The following is an 18,882-nucleotide window of genomic DNA, read 5'->3' on the forward strand; positions in this document are numbered from 1 at the left end:
GGTCATAGGAAAAACACCACACACAGGCTTGCAGAAATGGAAAACCTTTAATTGTGCACTATTACAGTTCTATATGCCATGTCATATAGCTGTTCAGACATCCATATAAACAGACTAATGCAACTGTGAAACAGTTATACTAATACAGTAGTCTGGAAAGGTTCACAACTGTTGCTGTCCAGGCCAAGCCCTTCAAATTGTACAATAGTGATGTCAGACTGGACCACAGGATACCAAACAATCAACAGTATGTAATACAGGTGTATAGTTCAGCAGCCTCTATCTACACTCTGTACAAAATCACTAGGTGGTAAAGACGTCATGTGACCAAATGGGTTGTAACTGTTACATAACAAGGCATAACTGACACCATCACGAGCACACTGACAAACAGAACAGTCTGTATGGCAGGAGGCGGTAGGCTTGCATTAACCCAATTCATGTATGTAATGTAAATATAGGTGAAGTATATGGTACTATACATCCAGATACCTTAAGGCAGCTCACCCCTGATAACCCCACATTTTGTAACAGCCTAGGTCATTTATGGTGCTCCCCCCCAGACTCAGTAGTACAGGGCCATATATCACTGTTACATACACTGGCCTCTGGAGTGCATAAGGGCATGCCTGTATTGTGTAGGTGATGCCCACACATATATGGCCCCAGGCCCACCATATGTGTTGGGGATACAACAGCAGTGGACTGATGGCAGCAATAGTAGTGTGATATACTCACAGCCCACTACAGAACAACTCCCAACAGCATGTCATATGAGCAAAGCTTGGTATGTAGGTGGAGGACATAGGCTGGAACACAGGCACATATATGGGAAACTGTTGCCATACACTAAGCAAGTTGCTGGTGTTACAGGATAGTCTGCAACATACCCTTAGTCAGGGAATTGAAGTTAGAAACAGAAATGGATGTAGCCATGTACTGATAGCACTCAATACACACACTACCAGTATAATATCTGACACGGAACCTGTGTGGTGGACAGACAAAACATGATAGGCATACCTCTGGTCAGCAAGAGGATAAGCCCACAGTTGTGAGCTATGCCGACCAACTGCATTCCAAGGTAAACTAGTATGTACACACACACCCTGTAACACCAGTACTATACAAAGCATAACACAACTCTACTCACACTCTGTCTGTAGTTCCTGAACCTCCTACAAATATCTGGCTGCCCTGAGTGTGCCGGTTCTCCTGTAAGAGGTATTGCTACCTGCTGTCTGTAACACTGATGCCTACACAGAGGAAGGATGTCCATCACACAGGGAATGTAAAGGGACTACACCCACATCATGTAAGAATTTATAGTAGATGGTTGCCATGACAGAGGTAGTTGGAAGTACTACACATGTGTAAACATATATATATATATACTGGGGCAAGCTCAGGTTGTTCCTCCTCCGAGTCACTCTGTGCCTTTGCAGGCCTTGGCAATGGTGAGGGGTTGTGTGGCCCTGCCCCATGCTGTTCCTGCTGCAGCTGTTTCCACATGGCACACACAAGGACAATTTTGGTACATGTAGCTGGTGAGTACTGCAAGGCTCCACCGGATGTGTCCAGGCACTGGAACTGTGACTTGGGCATCCCAAACACATGCTCTATTATGATTTTTGTTTGTGCATGTGCCTCATTATGGAGTTCTTGTTCGGGTATGTGTGCATTTCTGATGGGTGTCATCAGCCACAGCTCCAGTGCGCATCCAGCATCCCCCCACTAGGTGATCATGTGGAATGTGCATATCCAGCTTCCCCCCCTCTAGGTGACCATGTGGGATGTCCCCATTGCCAAATCTCTGGTACAGCTGTGTCAGATGCCAGATGTGAGAATCGTGATAGCTTCCAGGGCAGCCAGCACACACATTCATTATTATGCCCTGGGCATCACACATGACCTGACAGTTGATGGAGGGGAAGCCCTTGTGGTTGAAGTAGACCCTACCCCGCTCACTGGGTGGTGCTTTGATGTGTATGTGCATTCAGTCTATTGCACCCACTACCTCAGGGTATTCTGCTATTTGGTGGAAGAGATGCACATTGCTGGCCAATGCCTCACGGGTGTTGGGGAAATATACATGCTCACCGACATCTGCTGACATGGCATCCAGGAACTGGTGGAGTACCCTGGATGCTGATGCCTGTGAAATCCCCATCATATCCCCAGTTGGCCTTTGGAAGGTACCAGCAGCTAGTATTCTGAGGCCTACACATACCTTGGCATGCACTGTAATGGGTTCCCCTCTGTTAGTTTTGTGTGTCAGGCGTGGCCAGCACAGCTCAACAGTCTACTGTAGGAGGTCCCTGTCGACCCTATAGCACTTCACTATCTCCAGCTCATGTAGCCCCTGGAAGGTTACCCTGGGTATGTACACTCTTCTCCATCTCCTCACTGTGGGTTGCTCGGCAGCATTCACATCCTCACCACCCTCAGCCTCTTTCACAAGTTGTATGATAGCTATTGCAGCCCCTACTAACCGAGTACATTTCTGCAGATTGCACTAGTCCTGCATGGACAGTCGCAAGCTTCCTGGATCGCAATATCACCTCATTTGCATGGATTTCTCCTGCAAATGAGGTGATTTGCATACAAGGGCTTAGTCCGTGCAGGATTAGTGCAGGAACTCTTGTGCACACCCCTGCAGGCTGTTCCTGGATCGCATGGCAGACGTATTGCCTGCTTGAGCTCCTGCACCGATCTTGCACTCCGTGCAAGCATTTGAGAATCCAGGGGACTATCTTTCTTGCACCATGGCACTATCCCCTTAACCTTCACAGCCAGTCACAGGTCTTTTGGGGACAGTGCCAAAGCAAGATGACTTAAGGAAGTGTGGGATGCACATCCATTTAGAATGTCCACATTGTTTTATATATATATATATATATACATACACATACACACACACACACATTTTTTTTTTTTTTTTTTAACATCGGCAAGTTGTACCCTGGACAACACAGTGCTCAGCATAAATTACCCAGTTCACCCTGCTCTGGCTACATTACTGCTTTTATATATGTCTTGCCTCCATTGTCTTTCTTCGTATCTGTGTGTGGGTGTGTGCATATTATATTATATTATATTATATTATATTATATTATATTATATTATATTATATTATATTATATTATACTGGTAATGCTTCTGAACTCTTACTTTGCCTCTAACCCTAACAGCATAGCCTATCTTAGAAAAAAACTTTTCATAGCACTACCACTACTCAGACAAATTTGGTCTGAATGGTTTTTAGGACTGAGGTCTGTAAATCAGAAAAATTTGTTTTCCTCTTTCAGTCTACTGTTTTTGGATATTTGCTGATAAATATAGATCTACTCACACTTTGTATCATCACACTTTCTCAGTTAACAAATGTATAAATATAAATAATTACATAAATAAAATTTGCCTCCAATATGTATACTATTTTATTGTGCCTTCAAAAAAAAGCCAGAGACAAGCATCTCTTTGTCACCTTCTCTCTCTCTCTCTCTCTCTCTATATATATATATATATATATATATATAGATATATATATATATATATATATATATATATATATAGGTCCACTTTTAAATGCCGAAATTTTGAGTTTTACAAAAATGAACCCAAAACACAGAGATTTCGGTATCTCGACATTTAAAAGTAAAAAAAAAAGCAGACAGACCCCCTGCACCCCCCATACCCCCCCACACTTAAATATACCAACTCCGAGATCGCACTACAGTGAAGAGAACGGTAATGCTCCTGTTGCACTTACCGTCCTCTTCACTTTAGCGCAATCTCAGAGTTGATATATTTAGTTAGGGGGGTGGAGGCAAAGTAATTAACATCAGAAGAAAATGAACAGAAATATGCAGCTATCATGTGATGTGTTATACTTCACTAGTTTGCATGTCTGCAGTCTGATATTTTAAATGCATAGCTATTATTTATTGAAAACTTACATTATCTTTACAGTTAGTGCAGGTTACACTGTTCTGACTGACAGTAATGCTATTTGTTGGTCAGCTTTGTTCTTTTTTTTTTTTTTGCACTTTACTCAACTGTTGTGAGCTTTGGTAACTAGATTGTTTTTGAAATTAGATGACTTAGAAGAGCCTACAACAGTTGGGCTCCATAAATCTTTTCTCCTGCTAGCTGAAACGATGAGTGGAGCTTCTCAAAGTATAAGGAAATGACAGCAGGACATATTGCAAAACATAATGCTGTTGTTGCTATTTATTCATGTAAGCTGCTTTGTTGACTTAGAAAAAGTGTTAGATATAGGCCTGCAAATACCCAGACATGACACAGAAGACTGCAGTAACACAATATCAGCAGTAGAGAGACATTCATGGCGTTACATAAGATATAAGTAAATGTATTTCTTATATCTGACTGCATTTAAAAATCAATAAATGAAACATATGACAGTTTAAGCACCTCGCCTCACAATGAAAATAAAATTTCCATTATTTATTGTATAATGAAGCACATCTTGAAGAACCACTTAGCTGTTCACTCATTTATTTATTATAAGATGTTCCAAAATACCTCCCTTACAACTTTAGCAAACAGCCAACAATACGAATTATAAAACAGTTCTCCATCATCATTTTAAGTAGTGGAATATATTTCAAAACAGTCAGGCAGAACAGGAAATCCCAATTACTGCGAAAAAAGTATTGTGAAACCTGTTGCCCTGCCTTCCCATAGGGTAGTAGATTGAGATTGGGAATGTCTATTTAGCAGACACAGCTATGCAGTGCAGTGTTGGATATGTGTTGCAGCTCCCATTCATATTGAAGATTTATGCCACAAAATGGATGTGCACCACAATGTAAATCTAAACATTTTCTCCAAAGGAATATTATATATGCACAGCATAATCCAATGTGCAGAAATGCAAGAGCAGGAATAGCCAAAGGCCCCCTGCTGATACACAGAAAATGCCAGTACAGTATCCAGGTGAAAGAATGGAGAAAATACTTTAAAATAAGGCATTCAGAATGCAGTACACATAGTACCACCTCGCCATGTCATTTTTTTCAGTTTCTGTCGAGCTAGCAACTGGGTAAGGTGCAAAAGTAGTCCCTGCTTCGGTTCTCTACGTTCCTCTGCTTATGTGACACCGCTGACTTTTGGGATGCATTAATGTCTGCCTGGTGGTACTCCCTTTAATTTAACACTAAATGCACTCATGAGGTGTTTGGTATACTCTTTCCCATATTAGTGGAAGCTTTACAGCATAGAATAAAATCTGGTATATTTGGTCTAACTTCCATACCATGTCAAAGTCACAAGTTATTCAATTAACTTAAAATGGGAATTCAGCTTCCGCAACCTCCATCTCTCACTGAGTGATTTAATGGGAACATCTTCAGGTAATAATGCAAGTGTTAGTTGTGACACTGGGAATCATTATTCACCTGAGTCTCCATACCAGAAAAATAGAAGCATTGTCTTCCATATATAATGCAGTAGAAATAAATAAGCAACTGAATGTTGCCTGCTTTTTTTTCCTTCTCATTGCTCTTATTAAACAGGTAATTATATGCAATGAAGATAAACAGATGGTAACAGGTGCTGGTAAGCCTTATCATGGGGACTAGAATGAGACATAGGAAATGGAGCAATTACTGAATAAAGATAATATTTGGTAAACTCGTGTACACTAATTAATGGTTCAGAATGTTAAATGACAGGGGTATCTGACTAAAACCATGTCAATAGTTTTGCAAGCAGGAGCCTCACCTTAATTCAAAAGATTTCCTTAGTGAAGTATGTAGCAATACAGTTTTTGTGTTTTGACATTAAGTTCCTTGGCTCTTCCATTTCACCTGCTTTTAGTATTTTATTTGTATTATAGGGAATAGAAAGTATTTTCTTTATTTTATACCAATACATCATCACATTCTTACATTTTTGCACTGTAAAACACCATATGAGAGTGACTGCAATATCCTCTAAGGGTTTCTTTTTCAAGATGGATTTAGACTTGTTAATCTACTGACCAGCAGTTCTGCACAGGACCATCATTCCACTGTTCTGAGTTCTAAGTTATCTGGCTCATCTTTTACGTTGGAGAAATTTAGAACCAGAGTGTTGCCAGATAACGTGACCCACCTATAAGACTTCCCATAGAAACTGGAATGGCCTGTCCACTGAGATAAAGCAGATCTTAAGTATTAATTTGTTTTGAAAACAAATGTGACAACACATTCCTTTGTGAGAATCTTTCTCCCTGACCTTATCCTCTGTTATTACTCTGTTTTTCTTTCTCTGCTAAGATATTAATGTAATATAAAAGCTTGATATGCTGATATGATGATTTGTATTTGTCTAATATGCTTCATACATAACAACACCATAACAACCACCCTTCTGTCTATACAAAATGAATTATTTCCCCTTACATCCAAACTCCAAAAGCCAAACCAGAATAGATGGCTCACCAAAGGACTCAAAGCTTTGTTGAAACACAGAGATGGAGCATGGAAGATATGGAAGCAAAGCAATATAATGGAGTCAAAGGAAACATGCATCAAACTTCAAATCCAGGGCAAGTAAAACATCAGAAGACATGAAACACTACATGTCAGATGCCAGCAATCCTTCCTTCCTTCTGAGTAACCTAAAAAGTTCTGGGCCAAAGTCAATCACTTAAACAGAAGACAATAAAAAAAACCCTTTAACTATAATACATTCATAGACCCCCCCCCCAAAAAATGTTTAAGTCCGAAAATGTCGAACCATAAACCAGCAAGCTGCAATAGTGCAAAAAAACACTAAATCAGAACAAAAAAACACACTGAAAAGGACATAAGATGGAAAAAAAACACCTTTATTATACAGTATTGTGCTGTATAATAAAGGCATTTTTTTCCATCCTATGCCCTTTTCACTGCATTTTATGTTCTGATTTATAAGTCCAGAAATGTTCCTTATTGAATTCTCCAAACCTCCCACCCCCTTCCACTTTCTCTAAACTATCAAATATCATGTCATAGTATACCCAAATACACCCCACTGTTCTACTTCAGTCCCACTCCCCATCAACTTTCACTAAACTATTGAACATCATGTCCTAGTACCCCCAAATTCACCCCACTGATCTAATTCAGTATAGTTCCCTCTACTGATGTCATAAACATAATTAGTAATATCTGTAGTGGCAACCCTCCCCATTCCAATGGCCTGCAACCTAGGTTCATAAAGGCCAGTGCTGGATACTTATCACTCCTCCTAAAACACATCTAGAACATCTCCTTTTGTCACAGCATATTTCCCAGGATATACAGGATGCCATAATAAATCCAGTTCCAAAATGAGGTAACCCATAGACCAGATCAGGCATCAGACCTCTATCTATACTCCATGAACTAAGTAAGTTCTGCAAAAATAGCCTATGATAAGCTATCCAAATACATTGTAGACCAGACTGGTTTGGTTCCCAGTCAGTATGGTCTCTGGGCAGACAGGAGTACAATGGCATTCATCTGGACACTTGGCCATGGATAGAGGACAGATCAGTGGAACAAGATGTATCAACATAACAAAAGCATTCAGTGCAGTAGACCAAGCACTGCTCCACAATTAACAGGTTTATATTGTTTTTTTGTTTGCTCACATTCACCCCTTTACCACTGGGAAACTTTATTTCACTGTTCCACATAGTGCTTGAAGCCCATGGTATTAGTACTAATACCTCACAATAGTTCCTCAGTTTTCTTTTCCACCACACTTTCAGGGTTACATTAGGTTTATCAAAAACAAATAAAATCTCTGCACTTCTTAGCAGAATCCTTCAGCACTATATTGTTCCTTCACCTATTCTTGTCAGTTTACATAAACAATTTACATAAACAAACTCCTAGCAGACATTCCCCATCTACAAATCTTCCTATATGCTGATGACATGGACTTCTATCATTCACATTAATCCCCATAACCTATAAAAATAACTTCTGCAAGACCTTCTTTCCAACAGTAACTTGCTAATCTCAAGAAAGATGATAGTAAATATAAAGAAAACAAAAGTTATGCTGTTTAGAACCTCCAAAAGACTCATGTCCTGCAGATTTATTGACCATTAATAAACTCACTTGAAATGACAACCTCGTTCAAATAACTATGTCTCTTATGGAATCAAAACCTAAGCTTTCATCTTCACATTGACAAAACCAAAGGTAGGATACTGTAAACCCTTTTCTGGACATGAATGATCTTTCACTTTTTATCACCATCAGCTAGATAATGTATTGAAAAAGGCAAGCTCATAATGGAGTTTTTTCGTTCTTGGGATTTTACTCTTTTTTGCAACAGTTTCTTCCTTTTGTTGTAGAGCTTGTTTATGGCAGGGGACCACCAGATTGGCTTCCTTTTTTGGAGGAGAGCATCTTGATTCTATTTGGGATGGCACGGTCCATGCACTCATGTATGTGTTCATACAATGCATTGGTGTAAAATTCAGCAGTAGTACTTCTATTTTCCATCTGCATGGGTGTTGTGAAGTTTGCCACTTTTGTCTTAAGAAGCATGAAGTTGGCTTTGAAGAAGTTTTTAATGGTGGTTACCTTAATGGGGGGTGGGGGTGGGATGTGGATGTCTATAGTGATTAGCTTATGGTCGGATCTGACCAAGGAGGAGCTGACCTCTGGTGTGGACCATCAGTCGCCCATGTTGGTAATGACCAAGTATAGGATATTGGTGCCCCTGGTCCGGGTATGGATAAGTTGATCCAAGGTGTTGGAATTTATGAATTCTAAAAATCATTGAGCAAATGTGTTGGTACATGAGTAGTTTTCCCAGTTTATGATGGGGTAGTTGAAGTCACCCAGTATTAGGGTATTAGGTTGTACTTTAATACTTTCTAGTATGTTAAGAAAAGTGGAGTGGGAATCATGGGACATGGTGGGGGATCTCTAGCAAACTACAATTTGGATTGCAGTCTTGCCTAGGGTTAGTTGCACCTGGAGAATCTCAGATGCATTATATTGGACAACTAGCCTGGAGGTGTAGATATCATTGGTGAATATGGACATGCCTCCGCCTTTAGTGTTTCAGTCCAGGTTAAGTGACCAAAAGGTGTGGTATAAATTGTAGCATGGTATTGCAGGGGTGCTTTCTGGAGCCTTGAGCCAGTCTGTCACTGCACAGATGTTTATGTTCTCCATTTTGTGGCATGCCACGAGTGAGTGCATTTTGAGGTTTAGACTTCTAGCATTGAGTAGCATTACCCTTAGATTTTGCTTACTTGTACCTGTTACGGTGGTAATTTTGTCATTTAATCCCTGCCTAAAAAAGGCACTATAGAGATGGCAAATGCCTTAGCCAGTATCCGAAATCCCAAGGGCAACAGGTGCAGGCCATCTCTGGCAAAGCATTGTGGTCTGTCAATCATGTCATCCCAGGCAGACAGATACTGGATCCCCTTAAAATGACACCAGAAGCTTAGCCAATTGTTGAAGTTAATCATTTTGTCCTTGTACTGTGGTATCATTCTGGGCGATGGCAGGATGCTACTCAGGGCTAGGGTCATACCTGCCAGGCTACAAGAACTGAGAGCTCCTCCATGTCTCTTTTCAGGTAGTCCAGGGAGGTATGTCTTAGGTCAATCACTCCAACATGGACAATGACAGAGTCGTATTTGTACTTGCTGTGGAGTGACCTGAGTGCGTGTGTTATGTGGCGATCCTGGCACCTGACAGGCAGCTGACTGTAATTTTCTCCTTGTTTAGCCTGGTGAGTGGGACATCAGTGTGCCTGACTATAGAGTCACCTATGACTAGTGTGTTGGGTATGTTGTTTTGTCTTAGGGGCTGAGGTTAAGTGGCACACTGGTTTTGTGAGTTTTGTGCTGCTTGGGTTATGTTGGGGGGTTGTTTGTGTTTCAGCTTCAGAGGTCTCTGTTGCTTGGGCAGATTTTTATTAAGAGCCACCATGAATGTAGGTATGTTTTGTGTTACTATGTGTGGGTTTTGGTGGTGTAGGTTTTGAAACATGGTGTGGTGCAGGTGTTTACCTTCTCCTCTTGACTGACTAGTCCAGTCTTGGCTGGAGACAGCTTGGCTTCCAGCTTGGCTATATAAGTGCATCTCTCACAGGTTGTAGTGTTGGGTGGTAGGAGGAGAGGGTTGTCTGTGTACATGAGGCAATTGCTACATTGCTCCAAGATGCCCATATTCAGCAGGTGGACAGGAGAAAACACTGGGAGCTGAACCTTAGACATACCTGGATAGTTGCTTGTTTATTTAAGTACTAGAACTGTTTTACTCTTTACTTAGTAAGGAAAGTTGAGTGCTGTAGCAATTTATAGAATATCTAGTGCTTACAATGAGTTCTAAGCAAGTGATGAGCTCAAAGAATCAGGTTTGAGTGCTAAGACTGGAAAACTGGCTAGTTCTAAGGGAAAATTTGAAGAGCAGAATTTCTGATGCCGGTAATAGTTTAACCCTAGTGAAGCAGCGATGCGCAAACCCACGCAAACACAGTGTTTTAAGCCAGAAAGTTGAAAGGGATAGAAAGCAGCCCCAAACAGCCAATGAGGTACACTTTCTGAGCTGGAAACCACTCCTCTAGCTACAGATAGGCAGCTCAATGCTTGCCACTCCCACTCTTTAGTATCTAAAACTGAGCATCACTGCTCAGTAGTCAATAAGGCAGACAGACTGTCGAATCAGCAAAAAGCAAATCTATTGCTGGGTGCACTTTTAATCAGATTCCTAAAGCAAACCTCCTTCTGCTATTTAGCAGGAAGATTCATAATAAGACAAAGAACCTACAATCTCACATCCCAACTAGATCGTTCACACCTGCTTCTCCTCCAAAAAATGCAGTAGCCACATATTTTCCGTACTAGGCTCCAAATTCTGTAAAACTATACCTGCAAACAAAAGGGAATCAAATGCCCTTCTACAGTTCAGAAAAGCATTCAAACACAAGCTCATTAAATCAGTATATGGGTACAACGTCCTTAACATAATTTGGTCTAACCATTTACTTCCTATGACCTGTTTCCCAGCCTCTTAATCATACATTATCTATAATAGTTCTAATATCCTCTTGTGCTATATGCTGGTACATCTTAGATATGTATTCAGGTTTGTATTTGTTATAACTTTACTACTGTTTCACTACAGAAATGTCAATGTACTTCTAAACTGACCATGTAATACATGTTTCTATGTCTTCATTTGTGAATTGTACTGCTTCTGTGTTGTTATGATTAATCTTACTACTTTCACTCTACACACACACACACACACACACACACACACACACACACACACACACACACACGCACACACACACATGGATCTAGGACATTTCACCAAAACTCATATCACTGAACACAAATCACCGAAAGCACAATTCACCGAAAACACAATTCACCGAAACACATTTCACAGAAAATGGTATATGGCCTTGTCCCCACTGTATTGCAACCCTGGAGTTGGTATATATAGTAGGGGGGTGGGGGGGCACTGCCCCCCTCATTGGGGGTGTGGGGGCGGAGCCCCCCAGATATTTCAAGTATATATCATGTTTAGATAAGAGTAATAGATTGCAATTGCCAAGTATGCATGTATATAGTGTAGCACGTTTAAAATATGTGGGGGGCTATGCCCCCTACACCCCCTGTTGTAGGGGGTGGTGCCCTCCACACTCCCCTACTATATATACCAACTCCAGGGTCGCAATACAGTGGGGACAAGGCCATATACCATTTTCGGTAAAATGTGTTTCGGTGAATTGTGCTTTCGGTGAAAAATGCACAGTAATTTAACTTTTGGTGAAATGTGCATTCTGTGAAATGTCCTAGATCTACACATACACACACACACACACACACACACACACACACACACACACACACACACACACACACACACACACACACAAAAAACTTGTTTTCTTCTTTTGTCTGAAAGTCCAATAAGGATACATTTTCTTCTGTTTCTGCAACTAGTGAAATATATGAATGAATGAATGAATGAATGAATGAATGAATAAATATAATATAATATAAATAAATGCATTCAGATTAAAGGAACAATATTTTGTGCTTTATTTTTTCGCTAACATTGCATAGAAATACATAAATTGATTGTGAATATAAAATAGTCAATTATTATGACACATGCATTACAATATTGTCTCTCTTCTGTCATAAGAATTCAAGAATGGTAAGGAAGGGTCTGTATTGGCCATCTCAAAGTTACTGAATAAAGTTGAATGCTAATGTGAAAGAGACAGAAATGCCTCAACTTTGCTAGTCAGAACATCAACTAAATAAGGAAATCATTTACAGTAGTTATAACCATATGACTCTGTTAACTCTTCTTAACTCAGGAAAAGAGGTATTCATGATGAGTATGGAGAGGTTAAATCCCTTTTCCTTTTTTCACTATTTTTTTTAATTATTTCAAATAAGATCTGTTAAGAAACATTACATGAAATAAAGATAAATAACATATTTATAATTCTAAAACATTACTAACTTCAAACCATTGTATAACTATTTACATTGGTGTCTATTCAAATAACATTGAAATTTTATATTATATAAAATTAGAAACATAAGATGATATATCTTCATCGATCTTTTCAAGTATTTCCAGTACTTTCATCCAAAAGTAATGGTAAGAAGCAGATCTTTTAGTTCTGTTCTTTACTGTTAATATTTCCATGTGTGCAACTGTTGATGTTAAATTCTTAAATTCGTTGAACGTAGGAGAAGTCTCATTTTTCCAATGTATAGTTATGATTTTGCATGAGATTGCCAATAGTGACCATAGGATTTTAGTGTCTTTCTTTGGTACACAGTTTGGAATAGGAGAGATGAATAAAATTAAAGACTTTGTTAATTGAAAATTATCATTATAAACAGTCTGAAAAAAATAGTTAATAGACTTCCAATACATATCAAGATATATACATTCATAAAAAACATGCTGCCAATCTGCTTTTAACTTGATATGGCATCTCCAACATTGATCTTCAATAGAATACATTTTGGTTAGCCTATGTGGTGTATAGAAACTTCTATGTAGATATCCCCAAGTGAATAATTGCCAGTATTTTGATAATGTAGAAAATTTGGAAGATTTTAAAATATTACTTTTTTCTTCTTCAGTTGGAGGATTATTGTTAATTAAAGTATAATAATCCCAGTATGATTTTTCATGATAGTTTTTTTTTTTTTTTTTTAACAATTTTATAGATATTAGACAAATAACATGTACCCTGATAAGGCTGTTTTGTGATAAGAATAAGGTATTCAATGAGTTTTGGAGCTTCATGTCTAACTGAAGATTGCATTTGTTCTATTTTATTTATAAGAAAATGCCTTAGATTTTATAAAAACAACCAGTTGTCTTTATTTATATTATAGTTATAAATTATCTGTTCATTTGTTAGTATTTTCCCTTTCTCTATAAGTTGATGCCAAAAGAGTAATGATTCATTTTTAAGTATATTTATTTTAGATATTTAGGATGTATCTAGAATATTTGGTGTAAAAGCTATAGGGAAAATAAGAAAAATCCAAGAATTAATATTTGGTATTTTCTTTATATATGTTTTGAACACTGAAAGTGTAGAGCTTATATAGTTTGATGGCAATTTATTGATATTATTCCTTTTCCCTAAAAATAATCTTTTAACATCCATATACAGGGTGATGTTATTACTGTTAAGTTGTCCTGTATATGATTGTAATTAACTTCTATGTAAATCTGCTCATGGGCTTGTTTCCATATAGGTGTGTATGAATTATTTAACCATAGTGTTATATTTTTAATAACAGATGAGGTAATATATAAATCAATATCTGGTAAATTAATTCCACCGTCTTCCCAATTTGATAAATGTTTATTTAAGGCTATACGGGGTTTATTTGGAAACCATAGAAAATGTAAAATTAGTTTATTGATCTTTGAATAATATATTTGGGAGGTGGCAATGAAAAATTTTGTATTAAGTATAATATTTTGGGAAATATGATTACTTTAATAAGATATAATCAGTCTACTGTTGAAAAGATGTATTTATTCCAGTAACCAATTGTTTGTTCTATTTTATCTAATATTTTATTATAGTTAAATATTAAAGAATCTGTTAATTCATTGAGTAGATTTATTCCCAGATATAATAATTTATTTTCTGTTACTATATATTTGGAAAAATCTTTTGTTTATATTCTTTTTTTACAGTTACAGGGCATAATTTTTGTTTTATTTTCATTAAATTTTAAGCCTGAAATATTTTGAAATTTGTTCATGGAGTTAAATAGAGCTTTTAAAGACTCATTGGCATCTGAGAGAGTTAATAATATGTCATCAGCAAAGGGTTGGATTTTAAGGTTTAACATTTTATTTATATAAAAGACCTTTATGTTAATGTTTGATCTGATTTGATTTGCAAAGGGTTCTATGAGTAATGCAAATAACAATGGTGATAAAGGGCAACCCTGTTTAGTTCCCTTTTTAATTGTTATAGGGCCTGATCTATGTGATCCTAGTTTAACATATGCAGTAGATTTTTCATATAATATTTGGATAAGGTCATTAAAATTAGAAGGGAAGCTATATTCTTTTAAAACTAGTGAAAGAAAGTTCCGGTTAACTGAATCAAAAGCTTTATTAATATCTAATGAGATTACATTTAAATCTCGGACTCTATGTTTGCTATAGTCTATTAATGTTAGTATTCTTTTAATATTATCTGAAGTATTTCTTCCTTTAATAAAGCCTGTTTGATCTTTGTGAATTAAGAAAGGAAGAAAGTTTTTAATCCTATCTGCATATATAGCCATAAACATCTTATTGTCTATATTGAGTAATGATATTGGCGTATATGAGGAGCACTGCCTCTCATCTTTATCTGGTTTGATAATTGGAGATATCAATAAATATTTCCAAGAGGGTGAAATGTTCAAATCTTTTTTGGCTATATCCTATACTTTTAATAGTAAGGAAATGGCTTGATTGGGTATTAATTTATACATTTCTGGTAGCATATTATCTGGGTCAGGTGCTTTATTTGTCTTGAGCTTTTTAATTTGTGATTTAACTCTGTCATATTGATTGGTTTGTTTATAATATCTACTTGTTCTTGTGTTAATTTAATATGAATATTATTTTCTAAGTATTTTGTTATGTCCTTAGTAGGTGTATCTTGAGTGTTTATGGAATTGTCAACGTTAAATTGAAGTTTAAATGCTTCTAAGATATCATTTAGATCCGTAACTCTTTTGTTAGTATTAGGAATAAATATTTCTTTTATTTGTTTAGATTTAATTATTTTTTTTTTTTGTTCTATTAGTTAAGTGTCTCAGGTGTGCTGAATTAGTGGAGTATCAATTTATTTTTATTTTTTCTAAATTAATCATAATCTTATGAAGTAACAATTCTGCATACTTCTTATTGATTTGTGTAAGTTTTTGAACTTGAGTAGTATTTCCCTTTTGTATTTCCAGTTTCAATTCATCTGCTTTGTTTTGTAAATCTAGCATATCTTTATTCCATAACTTCTTTTTATTTATGTACCAGGATAATGTTTTCCCATATTTAACTGCTTTTAATGAATCCCAGACATATATTTCTGAAATATCCTTTTTGTAATTTATTTCTAGAAAATTTTTGATTGTTTCTTCATAAAATTCTTTGAATTCTGTCATGTTTGTGATATAAGAAGGTATCCTAGTAATGGGATTTGAATAAAAAGGTGTAAATTCTATTTCAAAGACTATGGCATTATGATCAGATAATGGACAATTTATAATTTTGACTTTGTCAATTTTTGTTATTAGGTCATTGGCAACATATATTCTATCTATTCTTGAGTTAGTTTTATATCTATGAGAATAAAATGTGAAGATTAGTGAGTATGGTTCTACAAATTCATTTATGTCTTTTAAAATCTGATTTCTGAGTGCAAGTAACATTTAAATTAAAGTGCTGAGTGCAAATAACACAGTGCTGAGTGCAGATTTTAGGCCCTTACATTTAACTTATCTCTGGTGTGGTGTCTTGAGTCAATCAGGGTATTCCTTGTAACCACTCCCACTGCCTTCTCTTTTCCCCCACCCCCCTCTTTCCTCAAACAGGTTAAACTGCTACAATTCAGTACAGGCATCATTTTCAAATCTAGGTGCTTAGGATTTCCCTCTCTCTTCCCCCCTTGGCTGACCTGGTGTGACTTAGTGTAAGTTTCTTCATAGTATGGCTCTTTTACTGTTTTTTGTGTAACTGAATGACCTGTTGCTAAATTCTGATTCTGCACAGACTGCTCTATTTTTTTCAGAGGGTCTATAAGTAGCTAGACACTTTATTGAATTTCTGTGGTAATATTTGTGTTTAAACTGAACCAGTACCTAGAGAAAGTGTATAATCAGAGCTCCTCCTTGTTGCATGTGTTTTTAATGTTTAAATTGCACACACACATTGAAGAAGTGCTTTTATGACTTGAATAACTTGGGCTAGCTATACCTGAAGTGCTTTTAATGGCAATTTTCCACTTGTACAATTGTGAATAATTGATTTAGTTTTTCTGGTATATCTTTAAAATCTGGCAAGTGTTTATTTACTGCATTGCTCTCTTGCTTAGGTTTCTTAGCTATAAATCGTAGTTCATTCTGAAGTATGCTACTTTACCCCCCCCCACCAAACCTTTCTGAATGCTTTATATAATAACTGCCTGTTGTTGCCTTCATGCTTACCCTAGAATCTCTGCTTTTCTCTTTTCCTAGTTGAACTCTACAGTTCCCTATAAAACGGTGTCTACAGGACTGCAATCAGTTTCTCTCAACATTTAAACAGAGTAGGTTGCACACACAAAAAGCATTTGTTAAGCTTTCACTTACAGTGATTTGTAATTAAGCAGGTCACCATATTGGTCAGCCATAGGGCTCTTTGTTTCTACTTGAGTGGTTGCCTCCTTCCCCTGTAACTGAAGTAAATTTGACTCTTACATTAAGAGCTGTAATACTTACCTTATAGATTTAGGACACCTTAGGAAACCTTGTAAATTGCAATAGTCCCGCTACGTTCGCCCTCGCTATGCTAGGGCTCTCTTCGCTCCCCTCCCTGCCCCCAATTCCGTCCCACCCCCAGTACCTCTAAATTTATAGTACTATAGCCACTCCCACACTTTCTAGATCCTATCTGCTTTCATCTGGTATAATTCCACCCACCCCCATTCTACTACCTACATTTTAATAGCACCTATTAGCTTTCATCTGGCATTCTCCCATCCCCCTTCCAGTACCTTTACCTCACCACTCAATCTTCTGGTGTTGCATCACCAGGTAAAACAGTTCCTTAACTCACTAGCTGAATCACAGATAATGATATACTCCTCTTTACTACCCCTCTTGTTCACACCATACCTTCTTACCTTGTATAAAAACTAGTTTCTCACTGGATTTCAGGTCCCAAAAGGCCATACTATCACCCCAGCTGTAAATCCTTCCACCTTCAACCATACTTACAGTACCAGATCCTATCCAACATCTTGTTCAGTCTATCAACATCTCAACCCCAGGCACATTAGCTCTAGATCCAAACACTACCACAAACTAATAAACAAATTCCTGAAGTTCATCACTATTATAGACTCAACCTGATACTTGGTGGTGATATTCACCCCAACCCTGGCCCACTCACTTCAGATACACATACCCCCTCTACTTGCAATCTAAGCTACAAACCTACAATTAATAGGCCAACTAACTCTCTCCTAGTCTGTCATCTCAATATTAGAAGCATTAATAAGAAGGTACATGAATTGCATGCACTTCTGGATGTCCACTCCCCTGAGATTCTCTGTTTATCTGAAACCTGGTTAAAACCTAACACTAAAGACAATGAAGTGTTACCACCTGGGTACAACATACATAGGCTGGATCATGCTTCAAGGAAGGGGGGGTGGGGTAGCTGTACTCTACAAATCTGAGTTGAATGTCACCATAGATGTAATACAACCTCCTCAGATTAATAACTCAGAGATTCTTGCCACCAAATTTCAACTTAATAAAAATAAATGCATTAATATCATCTGTATGTACATTTCCCCAGGTAACAATATATCTACATTTGAAGATATCCTGCACTGGCTATCATGTCACTATCCCCAAGAAACCCTACTACTTGGAGACTTTAACATAGACTGGGGCACCTGTTCCTCAGAATCCCCAACCACCCATATTAACCTGCATGCATTTACACAAATCATATCCACCCCTACCAGGACAGGTAAACCCAACCAAAAAGAAAGTATACTTGACTGGGTACTCATAAACAGTCACCCCCAACTGTACACCTCTGGTACCCTCCTTAATGACCTAAGCGATCAACCTTCTCACATATGTAATTAAGCACATAACCATTAATTCCCAACAACCCTTACTCAGAAAGGTTAGAAACAATAAAAACTTTGACCCTGCCAAATTCCAACAAGAACTAAACTCATGTAATTGGTCTATTCTAAAACACCTCCCGTTAGAGGAAACAGTAGCATACTTTAACAACAAATTCCTTGAGATCCTTGATTTGCATGCACCTGTTCCTTCAAAGAGAACCAAGGCAAAAACTGCACCATGGCTTTCTATAGAGTCTAAACTCAAAATTACCCTTAGAAACAAAGCATGGACTTTATGGCGTTCTTCTAAAGACCCTCAAGATCACACTAAATACAGGCAATCCAGGAACGAAACCAAAAAATCAATTTTACAAGACAAAAAACAATACTACTGTAATTTACAGACAGTAAATCAAAATAACCCTCAGAAGTTTTGGGCAGGTTTAAATAATCTACTACATCCTGGACAAACTTCAACCCCAATCCCTGATGCTACTATTGATAAAACCCCTGAAGATGTTTCTG

Source organism: Protopterus annectens, chromosome 8.part1 (assembly GCF_019279795.1).
Source record: "Protopterus annectens isolate FY-2018-M chromosome 8.part1, PAN1.0, whole genome shotgun sequence".
NCBI lineage: Eukaryota > Metazoa > Chordata > Ceratodontiformes > Protopteridae > Protopterus > Protopterus annectens.